The sequence below is a fragment of the Nannospalax galili genome, unplaced genomic scaffold (assembly GCF_000622305.1).
Source record: "Nannospalax galili isolate Female #2095 unplaced genomic scaffold, S.galili_v1.0 scaffold127, whole genome shotgun sequence".
Classification (NCBI taxonomy): Eukaryota; Metazoa; Chordata; class Mammalia; order Rodentia; family Spalacidae; genus Nannospalax; species Nannospalax galili.
Window position 1 is genome coordinate 9,694,369 of NW_008360326.1, and position 21,742 is coordinate 9,716,110.

Below are 21,742 nucleotides of genomic sequence, written 5' to 3' on the forward strand. Positions count from 1 at the left end.
ATACAAACACCCTGGTGATGGAGCTTGGAAAGATTTTATTACTTTACATAGTATCACGGAGGCCTTGCAGGCAAACACCACACATTTATTTGTTTCGTTTGTTGGTTAGCTTATTCTCAGTGAAGTAGAAAATTATTTTCCAAATAAAGTATAAAAAGATTTCCACAGCTCTGAGCCCTCAGAACTCCAAGGCACGAAAACGTCCTCCGTCAGCTTCTTCAGTTTTCTGCTTTTAGTGTGAATAGCTGACAAACGTCAGGTAAATATGAAGTCAGGCCTTTATCTGTTTTGTTTTTCTCAACAGGGTAGACAGAACTGTCTGCGGTTCTAGGGGGACGGGGTTAAGAGGGTCAAGAATATCAGTGAAAATTTCAGGGAAAGTAACAATAAAACAGGTTTCTCAGGTGTCGGATGTTAACTTCCCACTGTAGAGGGGAGAAGAAAACCAAAAAGTAGGTGTTGTTTTGGTTACACTGCCACAATCAGCACATCAAAACTGAGATCCAGGGGCCTAGAGAGATGACTCAGAGGTTAAGAGCATTGGCTGCTCTTGCAGAGGACCTGGATTCAGTTCCTAGCACTCACATGGTGACTAACCATCATGTAGTTCCAAAGAATCTGATGTCCTTTTCGGCCTTCATGGACATTGCATGCACATGGTGCACTACATACATGCAGATAAAACACTCATCCTTATTTAAAACAACAACAACAACAAAAACCAAACTGCGATCCAGTTCCTAGCACAAGCAGATTCTTGGAGGGGTTTCAAGGTGGTAAATGCCCTTTCCCTCATCAGGAGGTTTAAAATCTGTCTTAGCTTGCATGTGTTTCAAAGGAGCTCTTCCAAAGTCACCACTTGCCAGATGGAGGGAAACCCACCCCTCAGCTCTACCTTCATAGCAGATTGCAGGAAGACACCCACACTCTCCTTCACTGCAGTGAGTTTTCCAGGCTAATTCTTAGACACATTCAAGGATAGTAGCTAAGTCTTCTTTAATTCTAGAAGACTGAGAATATCAAATGTATTCAGAGAACTGCACTCCTATGTCATTGTGTGGAAAGATATGAGAGAGAATCCAGGACCCAGGATGGCCCCGGGAACTCAAGTTGCTCAGTGATGAAGTCAATACCACAAAGAACAGGACCTCTCTTTAGTCTGGATAATTTCCATTTCTTTCTGACCATACATTTGTTTTTGAGAATCTGTGAAGTGCACCTTGCCTAGTTGTTGGGATTAAATTGGATCAAAACATGTAAAAGGTGACGGGAGTCTTAGAGAGATTACTGTGCTGTGAGGGGTTTACTTTATTGATCCTGTTTTATTACTTTGAAAATAGAAGCGCCGTGCTTTTGTCAATCATATGAAATGGGAAAGTGAAATCTAAACAGTCGCTTTAGTTTGCTCCAAGTAAGAGGAAATAATCCCCAGTAAAAATGAACATGGCTTTAAGTGACTTTTGTGATTAGTTAGAAATGTATCTTTACATTTTTTTCCTCTAAAGGGGATCATATGAAAGAATAGCAATTTTATTTTCAACAAACTTGCATTTAGAAGTAGATGCAATGACTTGTATATAGTTTTTTATTTTTGTTTATGAGTATATTGCCTGCATGTATGTCAGTGTACCTGTGTCATGCAATGCTCACAGAGATCAGAAGAGGGTGTCAGATCCCCTGGAACTGGAGTCACAGACTGTTGTTAGCCAACATGTGGGTGCTGGGAACCACACCCAGATTCTCTGCAAGAGCAGCCAGTGCTCTTAACTGCTGAATCATCTCTTCAGACCAACTTGCATATACATTTTTATTTATCTTTGTGTATTATTGGATGGTTATGTTTTAGTCTGTATATATTTTCTGAATTTTAGTCGTATTGTAAAATCTAAAGCAGTCTTCTTCTCTCCCAAACCTTTAGGCCCTGTCATACTATATTGCTTTGTCTAGGAATGCTTTTGGATTTTTTTTTTTTGGTTGAAGAGCAAATTCTCCTCTAAGTGAAAATGAATTTTTCTAAAAGGTTTCAGAGATGATATTAATGATGTGTTGTTGTGATCACTGGAGCTGTGTTAGCTCTACAAAGTTCTGAAAGAACATTTGGCAGGACTGTTTTTCTTTAATTATAAACCAGAACATGTATAAAGAAAGAAACATTAGAAAATACAAAAAATAAAACTGCAAAGTAAATCCTGAGACACTCATATTATGGTTATCGACATATTCCAAAGCTGCACTCTATATTTTTAAAATTAAATTCTTTTTTAAAATGACACCTAAAAACATAAAAATGAGCCTTATGTTTTCACTCAATACATTGTAAACATTTTTTAAGTTATGTTTAAATTTTACATTTAATGACTGCATATATTTCCGCTTTGTGGGTAACTTAATATATTAAACAAAATTAATTGTGTGTGTGTGTGTGTGTGTGTGTGCATGTGCACATGAGTGAAGGTCGTTGAAGAAGCCAGAGATGTCAGATTCCCTACGAGTGGTTGTTACAGGTAGTTCTGAGCTGCCTGATGTGGTTTCTGGGAATTGAACTTGGGTCTTCCAGAGGAGTGGTACATGCTCTTACCCACTGAGCCATCTTTCCAGCCCCGTTTTTCTTTAAACATTCTGTTCTTTTGTGAACCTTTAGGTTGTTTTGAATTTTTATAATTGTAACTAACATTATAATCACTGGGCATTGTACATGAATCTTCTTGTACATCTTTACCTCTTTCTAGGGGTATACATTCCTCCAAGGAGAGTATGAATCAGAAATCATAGTATGAACCAGGAAAATAATCTTTTTTTAAAAAAAATATTTTATTACTTTTTATTTTTTGTATATGAGTGTATTACCTACATGTATGTGAGGAGTGCACCTGTGTTGTGCAATGCTGCACAGGTCAGAAGAGGGCTTCGGATTCTCCTGGAACTGGAGTTAAGGATGGTTCATAGCCACCATGTGTGTGCTGGCAATCAAACCTGGGTTCTCTGCAAGAACAGTCAGTGCCTTTAACCGCCAAGCCATCTCTCCACCTCCAGGAAAATAATCTTTGAGCCTTACCATCCATACTCAAAAACAAAAACAAAAAAAACAACAAAACTTAAACAATTTACATAGCAACATTACTTTAAAGGTTGGATGCCAAGGGTCAGATGCTGAGAGAGGCAGGGCCAGGGGAAGGAGAAACTGTTGGTTGCTTTGCAGGCTGAAGTCATACAGGAAGACAATGAGCCTTGAAGGGAGCTTCCGTGTTAGTGTGTGATGCTGGGCTCTTTGCAGAAAGGTAACTGAGCAAACTGGTCATAAACACAAGGAGGTGGCAGTGATTACAGTAGCTCTAGACCAGAGTAATGGGATGGAGACTAGAGGAGAAGAGCCCAGTCTATGAGTTTGAATCAAAGATTGAGTTCAATAGTGAGAGAAAGGAGAGGAGGGAGCTTGAAAGGGCACAGGGTGTTGTGTTGGTGCAGATCTTCCAAGGAGCAGCCTCTGTGATGTAATTAGATACCAAATGATTTAATGAATCAATGGAAAGAAAGGCCACAGAGCAGGAGAAGGAGCATGGGGAAGTCCTGGAAACAGAGGAAGGGTTGCTAGAAGGGCTCTAGGCTGCAGCACGGTTCTGAGGAAGTGTCAGCTACCATATAATGTAGAAAACACTGCCATTTTCTGGTACAGTTCACTTTCAGCAAGAAGGAGCTGGCACTAACTTATCTACCACTCTGGCTTGTTGGCTGGGAGCACAGAGGAAGCCCGATCTTGCTCCAAAGCCACTGGTGAGTGGATCAGTAGGGTGTCATGATGGGGCTTCTTGAAGGACACCTGAGCCTCACATTTCCATAATGCCAAGGCAGTTAGCTGCTGTCTGCTCATGTAACGAAAGGATGGTACATGGAAAGCGCCGCACAAAATCAATCTTAGATGTTAGCCTGGGCTTCTATGAGTGCAATTAAGGAAAGTGAGAACATTTTTTTTCTCGTTTGGGTAGAAAACACAGTAATATAGATAAAGAACACCAAATCTAGCTGTACTATTGTGTTTTCTGACGCCATCCATTTCTAACTATGAGACCGTGAAGGAATAATTAAATTCTCTGATTCTCAATTGCTTTTCATTTGTAAAGTGGGAATTAAGAAAACACACCTCACACTGATGTTTTGAAGACTGAGATTTCAGACATATTGTATCACACCGCATATGATATTCAGTGACCATTCATTTCCTAGTGGCTGGCAAAGTGTCTTATTGCTTCAGATGTGAGAGGTACTACAGCATGTAGGCGTAAACTTTCCTTCTTCCTAGCCCTCCTAGTGCAAGAACATGTCTCTCCTGGATCCCATACAGAAGACGTTCATTTGTCCTCCTGACGCCCATGCTCCATTTTCATTCTGGTTCCGGATAAACTCTCTGGAATAAGATGGTGCTGATTAGAAAAGCTGCTGTGAAATGCTTGTACTGCAAACACTGGGCAGAATCCCTGGCATTCTCTGCAGAACTTACACTTCTTGATTATGAAATTCTGGGTGTAGTTAGTTCTACATTGCTTGAAAAGAACAGGGGTCTATGATTTTAAGTGGTAATACTGGTGGAAAAGTTTTTACAAGCATAGGTTTTTGTTTATTGTACTGTTGAGATCAGAGAAGGTGTGAGGGTTGGTCTAAGCACTGATTTTATTTTTTTAATAAAGGTCCCAATTGAATTGGGAGTCAACTGACTATTCATTACAGTTTTGTTCTTTTTATTGTGGTTTTGAAAACTGTTGATCTTGATAACCTTGCCTGCTCAGACAACTTCTTGTTGTTACAAGAAGCACCTTTGTTAAGTTTCAGTGTTTAATTTTATCATTGAGATTTAAAATTTTTTATTGAATTTTTGGGTATTTCATACATAAAATCATCTTTACACCTCCTTCCCCTTTGGACTCTCCCATACCACCCCCCTGCCCCACTGGGGTTCATCCATTCTGTCGTTTGTGTTAAGGCCTATCATGTTAGTTACTGTCCCCAGATGTCCCTCAGTGCAAGTTCATCTACTGAGGTCTATCTAGTCAGACGATCTTGAGCCCCTCTCTTTAAGAAGATCTGTTCTTCCTCTCCCAGCAGTAACCAGCTTCCAATAATTCTTCGACTAAGATTGGGACTTGCTGTTTGCCCCCATAGTTTTGTACTGGGTTTTTGTCTGCTTGAGTTTGCATGGGTCTTGTGCATGCTGACACCATTGCTGTAGGTTTGTATGAAAAGGGTCCCTGGTGCCTATAGGACTGTTTCTGTATGGTCCTGCACCTCTTCCCTGTCTCTTACAATCTTTCCACCCCCTCTTCTGCAATGGTCCCTGAGCCTGGGGTGGGTAGAGTTTAATATGAGTTCTGTCCAAGGACCCCACACTCCGTAGACCCTTATTCTCTGCATTTTGGCTGTTTGTGACCTTTTTGCCTTCCTGGCCCTCTGTTGCATGAGGGGGCTTCACTGATGAGAACTGAAAGATGCATTAGTGTTCTCCTCATCCCCTGTTCTGTGTTTCATGAGCCGTAGGCGTAGAGGTCAACAATGAACAAGTAGGACCTCATTAAACTAAAATGTTTCTGTACAGCAAAAGAAACAATCAAGAAAATGAAGAGAAAAACCAGAGTGGGAAAATATCTTCACTAGTGACACATCTGACAGAGGTTTAACATCCAGAATATATAAAGAACTCAAAAAACAAAGAATTGAGAAACCAAATGACCCAATTCAAAGATGGGCTAAAGATCTAAACAGAGTGTTCTCTAAGGAAGAAATAAAGATGGCTAAGAAATATCTCAAAAAGTGTTCAACAGCGTTAGTAATTAAGGAAATACAAATTAAAACCCACTTAAGATTTCACCTTACCCTAGTCAGACTGGCTAAGCTCAAGAGAACAAATGATACCAAATGCTGGCGAGGATGTGGAGAAAGGGGAATGCTCATCCACTGCGGGTGGGACTGCAAACTCATGCTACTCTCTTCTGACCTCCATGGCATTGCACAACACAAGTGCACTCACATACATGCAGGCAATACACTCATATACATAAAATAAAAACAACAAAATAAAAAAAACCCCTAAAAATGAACCTACCATCTGACCCAGTTATTCCAAAGAACTCATTCTATTGTAGAGAGACACTCGTATATCCATGTTTGTTCCTTCTCTTTTCACAATAGCTAAGAGATGGAAGCAATGTAAGTGCCTCTCAACTGATGAGTAGATAATGAAATTGTGGTACAGTTACACAATAGAGTTCTACTCAGTGGTAAAGAAAGATGAGATTATGAAATTTGCAAATAAATGGATGGATCTAGAAACTGTTATACTAGGTGAAGTAACACAGACTCAGAAAAGCAGAAGACGTATATTCTCCCTCATTTGTGGATCCTAGCACCAAAATCTTATATGTGAGTACATATCTTGATGTAGCTGCAGGAATCAGGAAAATGGAGGAGAACGAGGAAGGAAAGAAGGAACACAGGAGAGACTTGTAGGAGACAGGTGTTACTGAGGGAGAAATGTGTTAAAAGGGGGAAGTTAAAGGGGAGGGGGAGAAGGAGGGAAAGAACTACGGGAATAAAGGGGAAGAAGGAGCTCAAGAGAGGTGGGACCATCGCATACAAAAATTATCAAGGGAGAAATGGGGAAAATGGGGACACTTTAAAGGGGGGGTAGGGAGGGGGGATAAGACAGGGAGAGGAAGAGGAGAGATAAATAGTGCCTAGCTAGTATAAAAGACCTGAGGGAGTTGTATTAGTCCAAAAACCTACTGAAAAATAACACATATATTATCCCTACATGAGTCCATAAGTATAGCTGAAGACTACATAATAAGAAACAGTGCCAGACACGAGAAGCACTCCTTTGAGTTGCTGGCCAGGGTAGTCCAAGAGACTCCCAAAATTATACAGGCTATTGCCAATCTTTGATTGCCTCTCAGAACTTGAAGGTAAGACCCTATTGCCGAAGACAGAACATACTTTGGACACAGGATTTAGAGCTACAGAGCTGGGACTGATCTGAAAGCCACCTCCCCTGAAGGCTAGCTCTCATAGCCTTGGACAGCAATATGAAGGTGCCAAGGGAAAACATCAATCGATGGTCCAACACCAGCTTCAAGACCAAATAACCACATCAATAACCGGCACAGCATACATCATTGGTGCAGTAGTGGCACTTTTATCTTTGAGGTAATCAACAGCTACCTAATTGAACTAAAAGCCCACTCAATAAGAGGAAACTCATGTGTGGTGCTGTAGACATAGCCAAATACACATAGCTGGAGAGGTCGTAGATCTTAGAGAAAACTCCAAGGTTGTCATATCTTTAGACAAGTGTAATTTGTTTCTATGTGCAAAATATGGATCTTTAAATTTAAAGAGAAGTATCCTAGTTACCACCTATCAAAGAAGCTTCTTTTTCAAGAGACAGATATAATTACAGGGTTCCACAACTGGCAACACACAGAGATTGTCTGTGAACTGCCCAAGTCTAAGTGGTACATCTATAGTTGAGATTTTTTTCGTTAAAAAATAGCATGTTCTTTGCAATACCATGGAGCCTTCTGCTGGGAACCTCAGGGGATTTGGTAAAACTGACCTTGGGGGCAAGAAGGAGCACAGCTATGTAATTGCACTTCTTCCTGAAGGAAACAGAACATTAGTAGTTACCAAGTTGACCTTGTAAGCCTGACCCCTGCGGGTTGCCTCATTTACCTCACTGTCCTGTGTATGAGGCATGAGGGGGGCGTGATGACCTCATCTTTCCTGCTGACTGCTAGGACTCAGGTTTTCCATTGTATATATAGTAAGGAAACATGTAAACCAAAGCATTTGGCAAATGACTTTGGAAAACATAATTTCCACCCAGAGAGACATATACAAAGTTTAGAGAACATTGAAACAAGATCATTTCTTGGACTACATTTAGAATTGATACATAGCAGAAATCACTTGGTTATCGCTTTAGAGTTTTAACCGTTCAAGAATCTATTTGAAGCAGAATTATGTGCCTGTAATGAGGGTACTGATCTGAAACAGTTTTCAGAGGGGATTACTGAACCCGACAGACACGCTGGAGTGAGTCCACTTCTGCAGCCAGCCTCCCATAGGACCTCTCTTCCATAGAGAGTAGATTGCTTTCCATGCAGTGTTCTTAACTCAGAGCCATCTCTCCAGCTCTGGTTTTGTTCTTTTGAGACAGGCTCTCCTTGTGGCCCCAGCTGGCCTGGAACAAGAACTTACTGTATAGACCAGGGTAGCCTTGATCTCATGGAGATTCACTGGCCTCTGCCTTCCTGGTGCTGTGATCAAAGGTGTGTGCCACCACACCTGGCTAAGACAGGCCTTCTTCTTATGCTTGCAGTCTGACTAGAAAACATGGCATAAAACCTTAGCTTGCTTTTCTTTTTTTTTGTGTGTGTTTCAAATATCAGCAGGAGTAGATCAGATTCCAGAATAATGTAGGTTTTATCTCCTTTCTAGGAGGTAAAATCATTCAAAGACCTTGGTGGCATAAGAATGTTTATGGATGAATTTTCAGAAATATTAGATGAGAAAAAATGAAAACATTGCTTTTTTGAATGAAAATAGAATAGACTTGGGAAAAACAATTTTTGCTAAGGAAAGTGATAAAAATCATTAGAACAGTGGATGGTGGAATCAAAAGGGAGCACTTGACCTTGAGCACAATGAGTCACTACTGATGGACAAGTTTCCTCAGGTGAGGAAGAAGAGTGTGGTGAGTGCAATGCTGTTTTCAGCAAAATAATATGTTCATATTAAATAAATAAATCATAGTTCTCCTGTCCTTTTTGTGTCTTGGCCACTGCTCTGAGATTGTGCATCCATTAGTTTATTTAATCAGGCAATAATCTAGGTGACTTGTACTCAGAACATCTCACATCACAGAAGGGAAGTAGGAGACTGTAAGATTACTGAGCAGGAGCACTTAACGAGGACCAGTCTGCAAGAGCTGCTGGGCCGGGACACTGGGGTAGAGGCCAGCAAGACAACCAATGACAAATCAAGAGAGTTCTTCAAGTATCTGTCGACCAAGCTCATCACCAATGAGATGACATGGCTGACCTTCTCAGGGAGCCAAAACTAGAGCAGCAATTGAAGGAGAAGTCCCTGAGGCAAGTAGCCCAGTCCCCGAGGCCCCAACTGACCAAAGGGCACAAGCTTTTGACTTCTGCCATGGACCCGGGGAACCTCAAGTCAGAATTCCAATCTGATCATGGCCAAGTTGAAGTTGTGGATGACTGTAGAAGCCTATGTGACCAAAGAGGAAAGCCTAGCAGAGGAGAGTCTTGAAGAGGACTGTGCCCTTACACATTTATAAGGTGGTTCCTAAACAAATCTCACACGTCAACAACCATCTGGATAATAGTGGTGGTGGTGATGGCGGTTGCCGTTGCTACTGCTGCTGGAACAGCTCTAGTGAATCAAAGGCCTTCAGGAGCTGCTGCAGCATGGCCATGGCAGCCTCCTTCCCGCGGCCCCGTGGGGCCGATCCTGAGGATCTGGAGCGCACGAGCTGGTGTGGTGCTGCTCAGCAGCAGAGAAGTAAGTGGGGATCTGCACAGCGGGCAGGAGTGGAGCCCAGGCACCCGGCCATCTTGGGCCTGTCCCCTCTGTCCCGAGGATAGGGTCTGGGGGACTTCAAGCAGAGGAACAAAATCTTAGGCAGTCAAATGAAGTAGCTTTGTTCCAGGGGATCCAACGCCCTCTTCTGACCTCCGCTGGCATTGCAGGTCAAGAGTGTACTTAGATACCTTCAGAGAACTCTGAGAGCCTGAGAACCTAAGGAAAGAAAGAAAACTAGAGCTGTGGTCACCTCCTGTGAACTGGAGTCATGGTCCCTCCCCAAGAGCTGGAGCTGTGGTCCTTTCCTGTGAGCTGAAGCATCCCCTCCTCAAAACCAGAGCTCTGGTTCTTCCTGTGAGCTTGAGCTGTGGCTCTTCCTGTGAGCAGCTGCTGTGGTTCTCCTTGTGAGCTGGAGCTGTGGTCTTCTCCTGTGAGCTGGAGCTGTGTTTCCTCTCCTGTGGGCTGGAGCTGTGGTCCCCTCCTGGGAGCTGGATTCATTAACCCTCCACATGAGCTGGAGATGTGGGCCCCCCTGTGAACTGGAGTTGTGGTCCTTTCCTGTGAGCTGGAGCTATGATTCCCCTACTGTGAGCTGGAGCTGTGGTCCTCTCCCATGAGCTGGAGTAGTGTCCTCTGCCTATCTGCTGGACCTGTGGTCCCCACTTGAGGGCCTGACAGAGCTATAGTTTCCCTCCTGTGAGCTGGAGCTGTGATCCTCTCCTGTGAACTGGAGTTGTGTTTCCCCTCCTGTGGGCTGGAGCTGGGGTCCCCTCCTGTGTGCTAGAGTTGTGGTTCCCTCTATGAGCTGGAGTCATGGTCCCCTCCTCTGAAATGGAGCTGTGGTCCCCTCCTGTGAGCTGAAACTGTGGTCTCCTCCTGTGAGCTGGAATCATGATACCCTCCTGTGAGCTGGAGCTGTGGTCTTCTCCTGTGAGCTGGAGCTGTGTTTCCCCTCCTGTGGGCTGGAGCTGTGGTCCCCTCCTATGAGCTGGGGTTGTGGTTCCCTCCTATGAGCTGGGGTTGTGGTTCCCTCCTGTGAGCAGGAGTCCTGGTCCCCTTTCTGTGACCTGGTGTTGTGAATCCCTCCTGTGAGCTAGAGATGTTGTTTCCCTCTGTGAACTGGAGCTGTGGTCCTCTCCTGTGAGCAGGAGTCATGGTCCTCTCCTGGGAGCTGGAGTTGTGACTCCCTCCTGTGAGGTGGAGTTGTGGTCCCAGCTTGTGAGCTAGCACAGTGGTTCTTCCTATGAGCTGGAGCTGTAGTTCCCCTCTTGTGACCTGGAGCTGGTGGACCCCACCAGTGAGCCAGAGCTGTGGTCCTCCCTGGTGGGCTGGAGTCCTGGTCCTCTCCTGTGAGGGGAAGGTGTTTTTCCCCTCCTGTGAGCTTGAGCTGCAGTTCCCTCCTGTGAGATATAACTGTGGTACCCTCATAATAATGCTGACGCTCAGTCCCAAGAGGGACGATCAGAGTGGACTGTGCGGGAGCAGGTGCTCACCACCTGTTGAGATTAATGCATCTTTCAACTCTCACAGGAGATGTTTCCTTATGCAGCAGATAGTGATTGACACAGAAACTTACAGTTTTCTAATGCGTGGGGAGGATGGGGCTGCAGAGCGCTTACCTCTGAATGGAACACCCCTGTCAGGCTTCTGGAGCACAGGGCTCAGGGATCATGGCAGAGGTGGAGGTGGAAAGATTGTAAGAGCCAGAGGTGGTGGATGGCCTTGAGGGGGTGGGTGGAGTTCTCCAGACCACTGGTTGGTTACTCATGTGAACTCACAGCAATGGTGCCAGCATGCACAAGTCCTATGCAAACTCCAGTGGCTGCATCCACACTGGAGACCATCTGGGGGTTCAAGATAGACTCTATAGGCTTCATTATACAGAGAGCATACACTGAAATGAGTGTGGGGGGGGTAGTGTGGGGAGATGTGGATGGGAGACGAGATATAAATAAATGTCATCAAATTATATTGTATGGAAACTGCAAAAATTCACAATCTGGAGCCCATAATTGACACTGCTGAATTGTATATTTATATTGGAATACCAATGAAATAAGCCATCTAGATATGTCAGTATGTTTTCTCTTAGACAGTTCCTTTGTCTTCCTTTAAGGAGAAAATTCAAAAGAGATACCCACAGTGTCTCTATCTATCTATCTATCTATCTATCTATCTATCTATCTATCTATCTATCTATCTATCTCTCTCTCTCTCTCTCTCTCTCTCTCTATCTATCTATCTCCATCCATCATCCATCTATCTATCTATCTATCTATCTATCTATCTATCTATCTATGTATCTATCTACCATCTCTCTATCATCTATCCAATCAGTCATCCATTTATGTATAAATCTAATATTTCTTCATGGGAAATAGAACAAAAAAGCAAAAAATTTCACTTCATCTTTGAAAGATTAAATTTCAGTGCCTTGTATGTGAAATTTTGATTTGATACTAGAATGGGAATAATGTTTTATAGATTTCTTTATATAAGTGGTCACAGATCAAAGTTTGTCACAACTCTCATAAATGTGTTTTTCATTAGAAATATCTGCTTTGGTTTTATTTGTAGAGCAGTACATTTACATTTTTACATGCCTAAGTATGAGAACAATAGATGTAGGTTGTAATTTGTTTTATTGTTCCAGCAGAAAATTCATACTTTGGTTTTTTTTGGTAATAAAATCCAAGCATGCCAATGTGTGATCCTCAAAGGAAAAAAAGAAAGGAATTTGTAGGTAAATGTGAACGTGAAAAAATGACCCTAAAGTGTGTGTAAATGGTTAAGACAAAGTGAGAGTTGAGGAAGCCCCGGACAGGCAGTGATTTTCTCACTTTCTGTAAGCTGTTGCAGACTTGCCAGAGAAGAAAACTGACTGGGTTTTGTTCAGTGAGACTCTTTCAAATAGAACTGAAAATACGCCATTCTATTTTTATGGGGATCTTATAATATGTAATGACAGACTACCATGTTATTTTTTGCTAGGTAGATCACTGTTTCTCTTCTGTCTGAGAATGAATGGGCTGGTTCTGTTCACAGGGAAGCTTTTTGTGGTTTAAATGTATTCCCCAAAGTTCAAGTGTTGGAAACTTAATCTGCAGTGTAATAGTGTTGAAAGGTGGGAACTTTAAGAGTTGATTAGGTCATTGGATCTCCACCCTTAGGAATGGAGTGAAGTTGTATCAAGTGTTGATGTCCAGAGAGTGACTTAGTTACTGCTAGAATGGTTTCTTGATAAAGAATGTAGCTGCTTTTCCTCTCTCTCTCTCTCTCTCTCTCTCTCTCTCTCTCTCTCTCTCCACCCCCATGTTCACGCACTTGCCTTTCCATCTACTACCAGCAAGACAATAAGATCCTTCCTAGATACTTCTAGAACTTGAACTTTTCAGTGTCTAGGCTTATAGGAAACAAATCTGCCTATACTTTATTGATTTACTTATTTAGTTAATTATTTATTTTTTGATTATATTTTAATTTTTTTCTGAGACAGGGTCTTCCTGTAGCCCCAACTGGCCTGTCTCGTAGTTAATTGAATTTTCCCCTTTCTCTATATGTGTGCGTGTGTGTGTGTGTGTGTGTGTGTGTATGTGTGTGTGTATTTCATGTTTTCCCGATTTCTCTAATTTTGCTTACTTTAAAAAAATTTTATTTATTATTACTATTTTTATTTATGTATATGAATGTATTGCCTGCATGCATGTAAGCACACCCATGTCATGCAATGTCCAAAGCAGTCAGAAGAGGGCATCAGATCCCCTGGAACTGAAGTTATAGATGGTTGTTAACTGTTACATGGATGTTGGGAACTGAACCTGGGTCTTCTGCAACAGCAGCCAGTGATCTTAATCACTGAACGATCTCTCCAGTCCCTGCTTATTGTTTTAAATAAAATTTCTCTCTGCCCACTTCCAGGCAAAGATTATTAAAATTGTCCCTGTGTGTCCATAACTAAAATAAAAATAGAAGAGTATTTCCTCATTTTTTTCCCTTAAACTTAAAAAATGTTGAGCTGTGTATTTTTGAAACATTTATCTTGGAGTAAACTCAGGAGTCATGACCTGGTGGGAAAATTTCCCTGCTATACTGTTAAGGTTCCTGTCATCCCAGAATGCAGATGAGGTCATCTGCTCAGTTTTTGAATTTTGATTTAGGTGGAGGTTGCATTTGTCTTGGCACCTTTGTAACGTACCACAGTATGGTACTGTGAGGCATAGAGTGAGGGATTGTGAGTGCGCTGGGCCCTGCTGGAAGTGCTGTGAATGAACTAATTCTACTACACTGTCTTTAAGTAAGTTGACTTGAAGAATCTTTGTGAAGATGTATAAATTTGATCCTGACATCTGGAACTAAGTTTATACAGACATCCAAATCCAGTATTGTGTTTTCCAAAATTTGAGATATTTCCTCCTTTCTCGTTGCTCTCTGAGTTGTTCTTCCTTACCCCCAACCCCAGCCATATTATCTTTCTTGTGGCAAATTATACCTGCATTTTCATGACCTGGAAATGCATACAAAAAACATGCTGATAGTTCAAATATTTGTGTGAAATGTGGGAGTACTTCAACTTGCAATCAAATAATACCAGGTAGTTAAAAGATGCTATTATGTAGGAAATGTGCTATTCCACTGAGTGTTTCATATGTGTGCATGGGGGTGAGTGGGAATATTTCATACATGTACATGGGGATGAGTACATGACATGTGCCTCACATTCAGGAGGGGAAAACAGTGTTAGCAAATACACGGTTTCACGTTATTGATAAATGTGTTACTTAGTGAGAATGATCACTGAATACTATTGATACACAGTGGTTTATAAAGGGGAAAACTCAATTAATTAGTAATGTTGTGGTTTAATTATGCACACTCAGTTTTATTCCTCAAAGACAATACTAACAAAATTTAATAGTTGAGTAATAATTTGTTCAAATACCTGCTGCATTCTAGTTTTCTGGGTGCTAATAAAGAAAAAAAATGCCTTGAGTGTTAATATGCTTTAAATAATGAGAATGGACTTTAAATTATTTTATTTTAAATGGTATTGCATTACTTTTTAATTTTTTGAATTTTTGTATATTTTATACAGAACATCTCAATCAATTTTAATCATCTTTGTACCTCCTTCCCCCTTTTTAAAGAACCTAATTCACAAAAATTATATAATGAAGCATCAAATGTTTTTCTAGTTTTATTCTCTTATTGTGTTACATTTGTCATACATTGTGATTCTACATTTTATTAGTTAGATATTCCTGACAAAGAGAGTGTGTCAATGCTGTAACTACCTAACCTGTGTACTAGAAACGATTATTTTGATATACATTATGCTATTCAGACACTCTATTTGACAGGAGAGCACCCAGACTCACGTATGGAGCAACTGTCCTTCATTTTTCATCCTCACTTTCACTCATGATATTTTAAATTAACTGTTATATCAGCATTATGCATTTACAAGATTAGACTCACAAATTGTCAATACCTTTTCCAAGGTCACTTATCAAAAATTCAGTCTAGTTCTGGCTCTGTCTTCTGTGTTCTTCCACTTTCAAATGAAACAAGGAAAGAAGAAAGATAGCATTAAGCCAGAACAGACTCAAAGATGTAATCGTCCATTCCAGTTATTTGCATTTAGTCCAGAAGACTTACACCATTACTAGGGACTGATCAACCAAGCAATCTTGAACAAAGAGAGTAACAGCTCATGTGCTCACAGATGGGAGGATGGGATCATGACACCTGGACCTCAGACTGTTGTTTCCTATCTGTTTTGTGCCATTCTGACACAAAGGTTCAAGGAATACTTTATGCTGAGTGGAGTTGGAAGGCATGTGGGAAAGCAGTTATCAGAACAGATGAATTGGCAGAGGAGTATCACTTATTTCAAATTATATGGCAAAGTGTCTGTTGCTTGGCCCTAGTATAAGAAAGGAAGAATAGACTAGTTTATGGACCACTGATATTCTTTGTGGAGGAAAAAAATGATTAAATAAAATTAATATAAAGCTACATGATAAGACTTGATGAAGACAGCAAACAGGAAAAGAGAACCAAACAAGAAAATAAGTTCCCTGCTGAAGATTGTGTATTACATTCTCCATATTATTGTAGGCACCAGTGAGGGACTAACATGGATAGCATCTGATAGCTATTACCCTCTTAGGGAAACTAGGATCCAGGGAAGTTTTAGAAATGGCTATTTATCACTAAAAACCACATACACCCAGATTTCTAGATTCCCATTATACTGTATATTTTTAGCAAGGGAAAAGTGGGCGAGAGCTCCAATAACACCTTTTTAGTGTCTATACGGTTGTGACATGTATTTTATGGTTCATGAAGTCTTGAACTTCAAAATGGAGCTCACAGAAAGATAAACAGATTTTCAGAGCCAGCTAGTCTGCAGCAATCCGAGGTTTGTACTGGGTACCTATGACTCCTACTGAAGAATTCACTAAAGATACAGGATTCTTGAAGATGGAATTAACACTCTGACTTGCTTGAGGACCTAACTTTCGTGTTTTTGAGAAGGAAGAAACAAAATTAATTTTATATTGATTCCTTTATTTGGAAAAGTGAGAGGGGACTGTCTGTGGTATTGCATAAATAAACATCTTTTTTTACCAGGTGAATTCTCCACCCTGGGTTACAGAAACTAGGGTCCTCAGTAATCCTGGGCTGTATAGATATATACATGAAGAGAAATTGGGTAGAGGGGAAGGAGTAGGGGAGGGACAATCGAAGCTTCGAAGCACCAGGGTTGTGTGGACTTGTACTACCTTGAGTTATGTCATCTAGACATTGTCTCCCTTTGGTGTCTACTAGAGAAGACATAATTTATTGCTAAACAATTTTAACATAATTTTTTAATATTAAAAATGAAAGGAAAATATCTAAATTCTTCAGAAATAAATGGCATTGAAATTTTTCTTTTCATTTCATTTCTGCTGCTTATGTCAAGATGTACCCAGATGCCTTCTTTAATTGGATTCAGGAAGACAATCCTGATGGAAAATTCAGTATATTGGCCATAATTATTGAATTAGTGAGTCTGGGACATGGTTAGAAAAAAATTTACAGCCACCTGACTCTTGTTAAGCTTTTAATTGATTCTGATTATTGAAGTTGTTCCAATTAAATTAGTGTTGTCCATCTCAAACCCAAGCCTCCTTAACAAAGTTAAAGTGACTTTTATTTGAATAAAGCTATTCCTTTTAATGTTGGGTAGAGAAATGATCTCTATCTCATAAGCTTATCTTTGCAAAATATTATTTTTTTTCTAGGAATAATATAGGTTCCTAACATTTCTTTCTCATGTGGGAATCCTATCCTGACTTCATAAGAGGAAATTTGAGGGGACCTGAAGATCTATTCCAGAAACAGCATCCTATTGTGTTAGCCTTCTATAACTTGAAATTTAACTCTTATTTTAATGAAAACTCTTGTGTTGATCTGTTGAGTATTTGTTCAGATTTGGTGATGGGAACTTATTTCTTACACTATGTTCACACACTGATCTTACAGCTATTTGCTGTGTAATGGCTACCTGCCAAGCCTTGAGTCAGGCACTATGTATAGACAGGTAAACAAAATGATCTCTGCCCCAACAGAAGTTAAAAAAGAAGGTAAAATACCCATATTATAAATTTTTATTTATTTTTATTTTATGTGTATGAGTGTATTGCCTGCGTGTGTGTAAGTGCACCTGTGTCGTGCAATACCTGTGGAGGTCAAAAGGAGTAAGATCTCCTGGAAATGTAGTTATGGAAAGTTATTAGCTGCTACGTGAGTGCTGGGAATTGACCCTGGGTTCTCTGAATGAGTAGTCAGTGCCCTTAATTGTTGAGCCATCTCTCCAGCCCCCAAATACCCATATTTTTATCAGCTAGTCTTTGACCTGCTCTGTGGGCTGCTATCACAGCCCCTCGAACTCCAAAGCTCCTGTTAGATGCCCCCAAATCCATTTCTTTCACTAGATAAGCATTTTAAACAGAATTTTTATACATCTCTAAGTCTTTTTGCAGCCTTACAATTTTTCCTTGAATATTTTTTTAGTTTCTCCCAGTCTTTCAAAGTCTTGTGCTCAGAATTAAACATGTCTCAGCAGGACAGAGCACTGTTTTGCGCATACATTCATTAAAAAACTTTGCAAACCTGTGTATTCCTTTGAACATTTTTAGGTAGACACCTAAGACTTTTCCATCATGAATATAAATAGTTGCAGAGGACATAATATCTAGTATATTGGAAATATTGGTTTTAAAATAAAAGATATTATTCTTCATAATGTATTCAAAGAAATAAACATTGAGGTGATTTAATAGACACCGTTATACATTTTGAACATGCACACACATTTTATTTTGTTGATGATTCAAATTCAGTTCTGTTCTTCCTTGAAGTAATTTTATTCTACTTTCCCAGAACAATTTTATGCTAATATAATATACTTTCCTACTTACGGTCTTATATATTAACGACACTAATTTTTCTCTGCAATAATTAAATCGATTTTTTAATTTCTTGTGATGATAAGGATTTATGTATTAAAATTTCATGAGCATACATTATAATAGTATGCAGTTAATCAAAATAGAAGCATATTATAAATCCTGATAAATGATTATCAAACAGAAAATGTAAAAATTTATTTTAAGTACTTTTCATGTGCTAAGTAAATTATTGGAATAAATTACCCTTGATTAAATGACTACCTGGTTGTTGGCCCTTTTTCTTTTGTACTGTGAGATGTTTTAAACTTTTGGGCAACATGCCATTGCATGTTGTAAGGTGAATGAGAGATATGTCTTCCTTTTACAGCATAGAAAATTGATGATGGGGACTGAGCAGTAGAGAAAGACCTTGGTCATGGTCACCTGCTCAGACAGAGCGGACTTATAAGGTAGATATGGGTGGTGATTATCTGAGAATGGATTCGTTGAACACTGTCCATGTGCAGTTTCTTTTTTGAAGTCTTTGCATATTTTCTTGGTAGTCAGCTCCTGTTGGGCAGGCGTGTCCTCCGAGACAGCCACTCCTCCTACCCAATCAGACAGACTCAATTGGAAGGGGGGGGGGCGGCAGGTCTAAGGACAGACACTGAAAACACGGAGTCATTGCCGTTTTGAATGTTTTGAAACGAACACTTGGGGATTCGCACATGAAAAGCTAATGGAGACCACAAGTTGATGACACTGCCTTGCCGGTTCAAATATGGAAAAGAAAAAGCCTATGAGAATTCATGCCTTTGTAAGTCACCCCCCCGCCCCCCGGATGTCATAAACTATGCGAAACCCAAATAGAAGGTATTCTGTCAGTTTCATCAGCCCTGGGACCTCAGAGGGTGCGTACTTGCTGGTCTCCCAAGGAGGGGGAGGGGAAAATTTAGTGCAACAGCTCCCTAACTGAAAGGCAGCCCTCCAGGATGTAGTCCAAATAGGAGGTGATAGAATAGGACTCACAGCTCCCTTATTTCATAAATAATCCTTTTATGGAACTCGAGCGATGGCTCAGCAGTTAAGAGCACTGGCTGCCCTTACAGAAGACAGGGGTTCAGTTCCCAGCACCACTTGGCGGTTATCAACTGTTGGTAACTCCCAGCTCCAAGAAATCTTGAGCCCTCTTTTGGCCTCTGTGGGTATTGCATGACACAGGTACACTTATCCACACAGACAAAACACTCATACACATAAAAATAAAATTTTAAAAGAAATAATTCTTTTATTATTACAACTGAAGGTCATGCTAAATATCTCATGGTCCAACTATATTTCAAATCTTTATAAGCCTTGTTATATTACCATCCATATCTTTTCCCCCTAGGCTTTTGCTAAGTTATTTCCATCCCTCATCATGTCCTTATAGTGAAGCTTAAGTTTATCTCTGTTAGATTTCATCTTTTTAGATCCAGTCCGGAGTTGATTTTGGATTATGATTCTATCTTCAACCCACATAGAGAATATTTGAAGATTGAGGATATATAGTCCAAGGGGGAAAAAAAAAACCTGGGGTATTTTCCTAGATTTTAACAGTGATAACAGATTTTGACTATGCTGATGTCAAAAAAATGTATAGTCCTTAGAGAGTTGTCATAAAGGACTTAATATTCAACTTGTGAGAATACCAGGCTCTGATTTCAGTTCATCTGTGTCATTCAGTCTCCAACATAGATGAATTCCTTCTGCATGCTGGCTTCATGTTCAGCACCATGGAATCAGCGATGACGAAGCTGGTTTTCTATGTGCAGAATGGGCATAAGGGAGTCAGAGAAACCACTAGTAATAATAGTACAGTGCTAGTATTAGTTCAGTACTAGTGATAAGTACTCTGTGAGTTATACCCAAGGTGATCTAAGAAAACTCAGAAGGAGCGCCTGTTCCGTGTGAACAGACGATGGTCTCTGAAAGCTTCTCAGAGTAGGTGACGTAGGAAGTTATGGGAGTAGGTAGAAGCAAATGTGCAAAGAACAGAGGATGTGCAGTGGGCAGAAGTGATAGTACTGCAAGATGAATGAGCAGCCCATAATATGCAGGCGCACAAGTACAGAGAGCATCTATTCCAAATTGTTAAACCCATGGACTAGAAAGTGAAAATTCAAACTGAAATGAAATGCAGCTTCTAGAAAAGAATTCTAAGAGAAAAAAACCACGACAATTTATTCACTTTGATGTCAGAGCAGAACAGGGCCCAAAGATGATAGAGATCCTAGAACTACGTGAAAATGAGAATTTTCCTTAAATGCATGCATGGCCCAGACACAGCGGAGACTCAATTTCATGATATGTTCAACTTCTAAGAAACTGGACCACTGGGACAAGCTCCTCTTGGGTCTGTATCCTAAGAAAGATTTCTTCCTGTGGTCAGATAACAGGTCCCCAAACTCATGTTCTCAGAGTCTGCGTGGCACTTTAAACCTAGTACCCTGTGAATGTCCGTGTATATTATTTTACAGAACATGTGGTATGTGTCTCCACAAGGGAATCATTAGGCCTATGATCAGAGAGGACATGTCCTGGTTAATTCTGCATCACTTTACAACAAAGGTGTAGGCTATTTTTAGAACTGAAGCAAAGTCTTTTGCTTGAACAAAGTGAGAGCACTATAGAGACTGTAAATGGATAGATATGATGAAACAGTGTTCATTTTAAGAACTGTTACTACCACTAGAAAACAATACTGAAAATATCGAACTATTGATTCTGAGGTAAGAGGGTGTGAAAATCCAGTATAAGAGTGAACCACAGTAATATCAAATACCTATGAGTTGGTTTGGCTGATGTTCTAGTTATCTTTGTCAACATGACATAGCCTAGAGCCGTCTGAGAAGAGGGTCTTGATTGTTAATTGATGTAGGAGGGCCCAGCTCACTATGGGTGACATCATTCCCTGAGCAGGTGGCCCTGGGCCAAGGAAACGTGAGGCTGGAAACAAGCCAGTAAACAGCATTCCTCTATGGTTTCTGCTTCAAGTTCCTGTTTGAGCTCCAACCCTGACTTCTCTTGATGACGCATTGTGACCCATAAGCTGAAATAAACCCTTTCTTCCACTAAGTTGCTTTCTGTAGCATAGTGACAGAAAGCTGTTAAACAGTAGGTGCATTAGTTACTTTTCTGTTACTGTGATAAAATACCACAACCAAAAGCAACTTAAGAAAGAAAGGGCTTATTTTAGCTTAGGGTTCCAGAGGATTATTGTGGCTGGGAAGGCATGCATGGTGACAGGAGCAGAAAACTGGTTGATGACATTTCATCCACATATAGGAAGCAGAAAGTAGGAAGTGAGGCATGGCTATTAAAAAAACAACTTCAAAGCCCACCCCTAGTGATGTGCTTTCTCCAGCAAAACTCTACCTCCTAAAGGTTCCATAACTTACCCAAACAGCACCACCAACTGGGACCCTCTGCTGTGGTCTTGGACATTATTGTGGCCTCTGGTGAACACTGGCTGTTGGGGAGACACTGGATTCCTTCTTCCTCATCCTGGGCATTTTCAGCCTGGAGTGGTGAGAACTCTAATTCTCACCTAACTGAATGCTGGGGTGGCAGAATGGTTCTAGAAATTGTTCTCTCTCTCTCTCTCTCTCTCTCTCTCTCTCTCTCTCTTTTTTCACTCCTACTATTTGAAGCTTATTAATAAAAAAGTATACCCT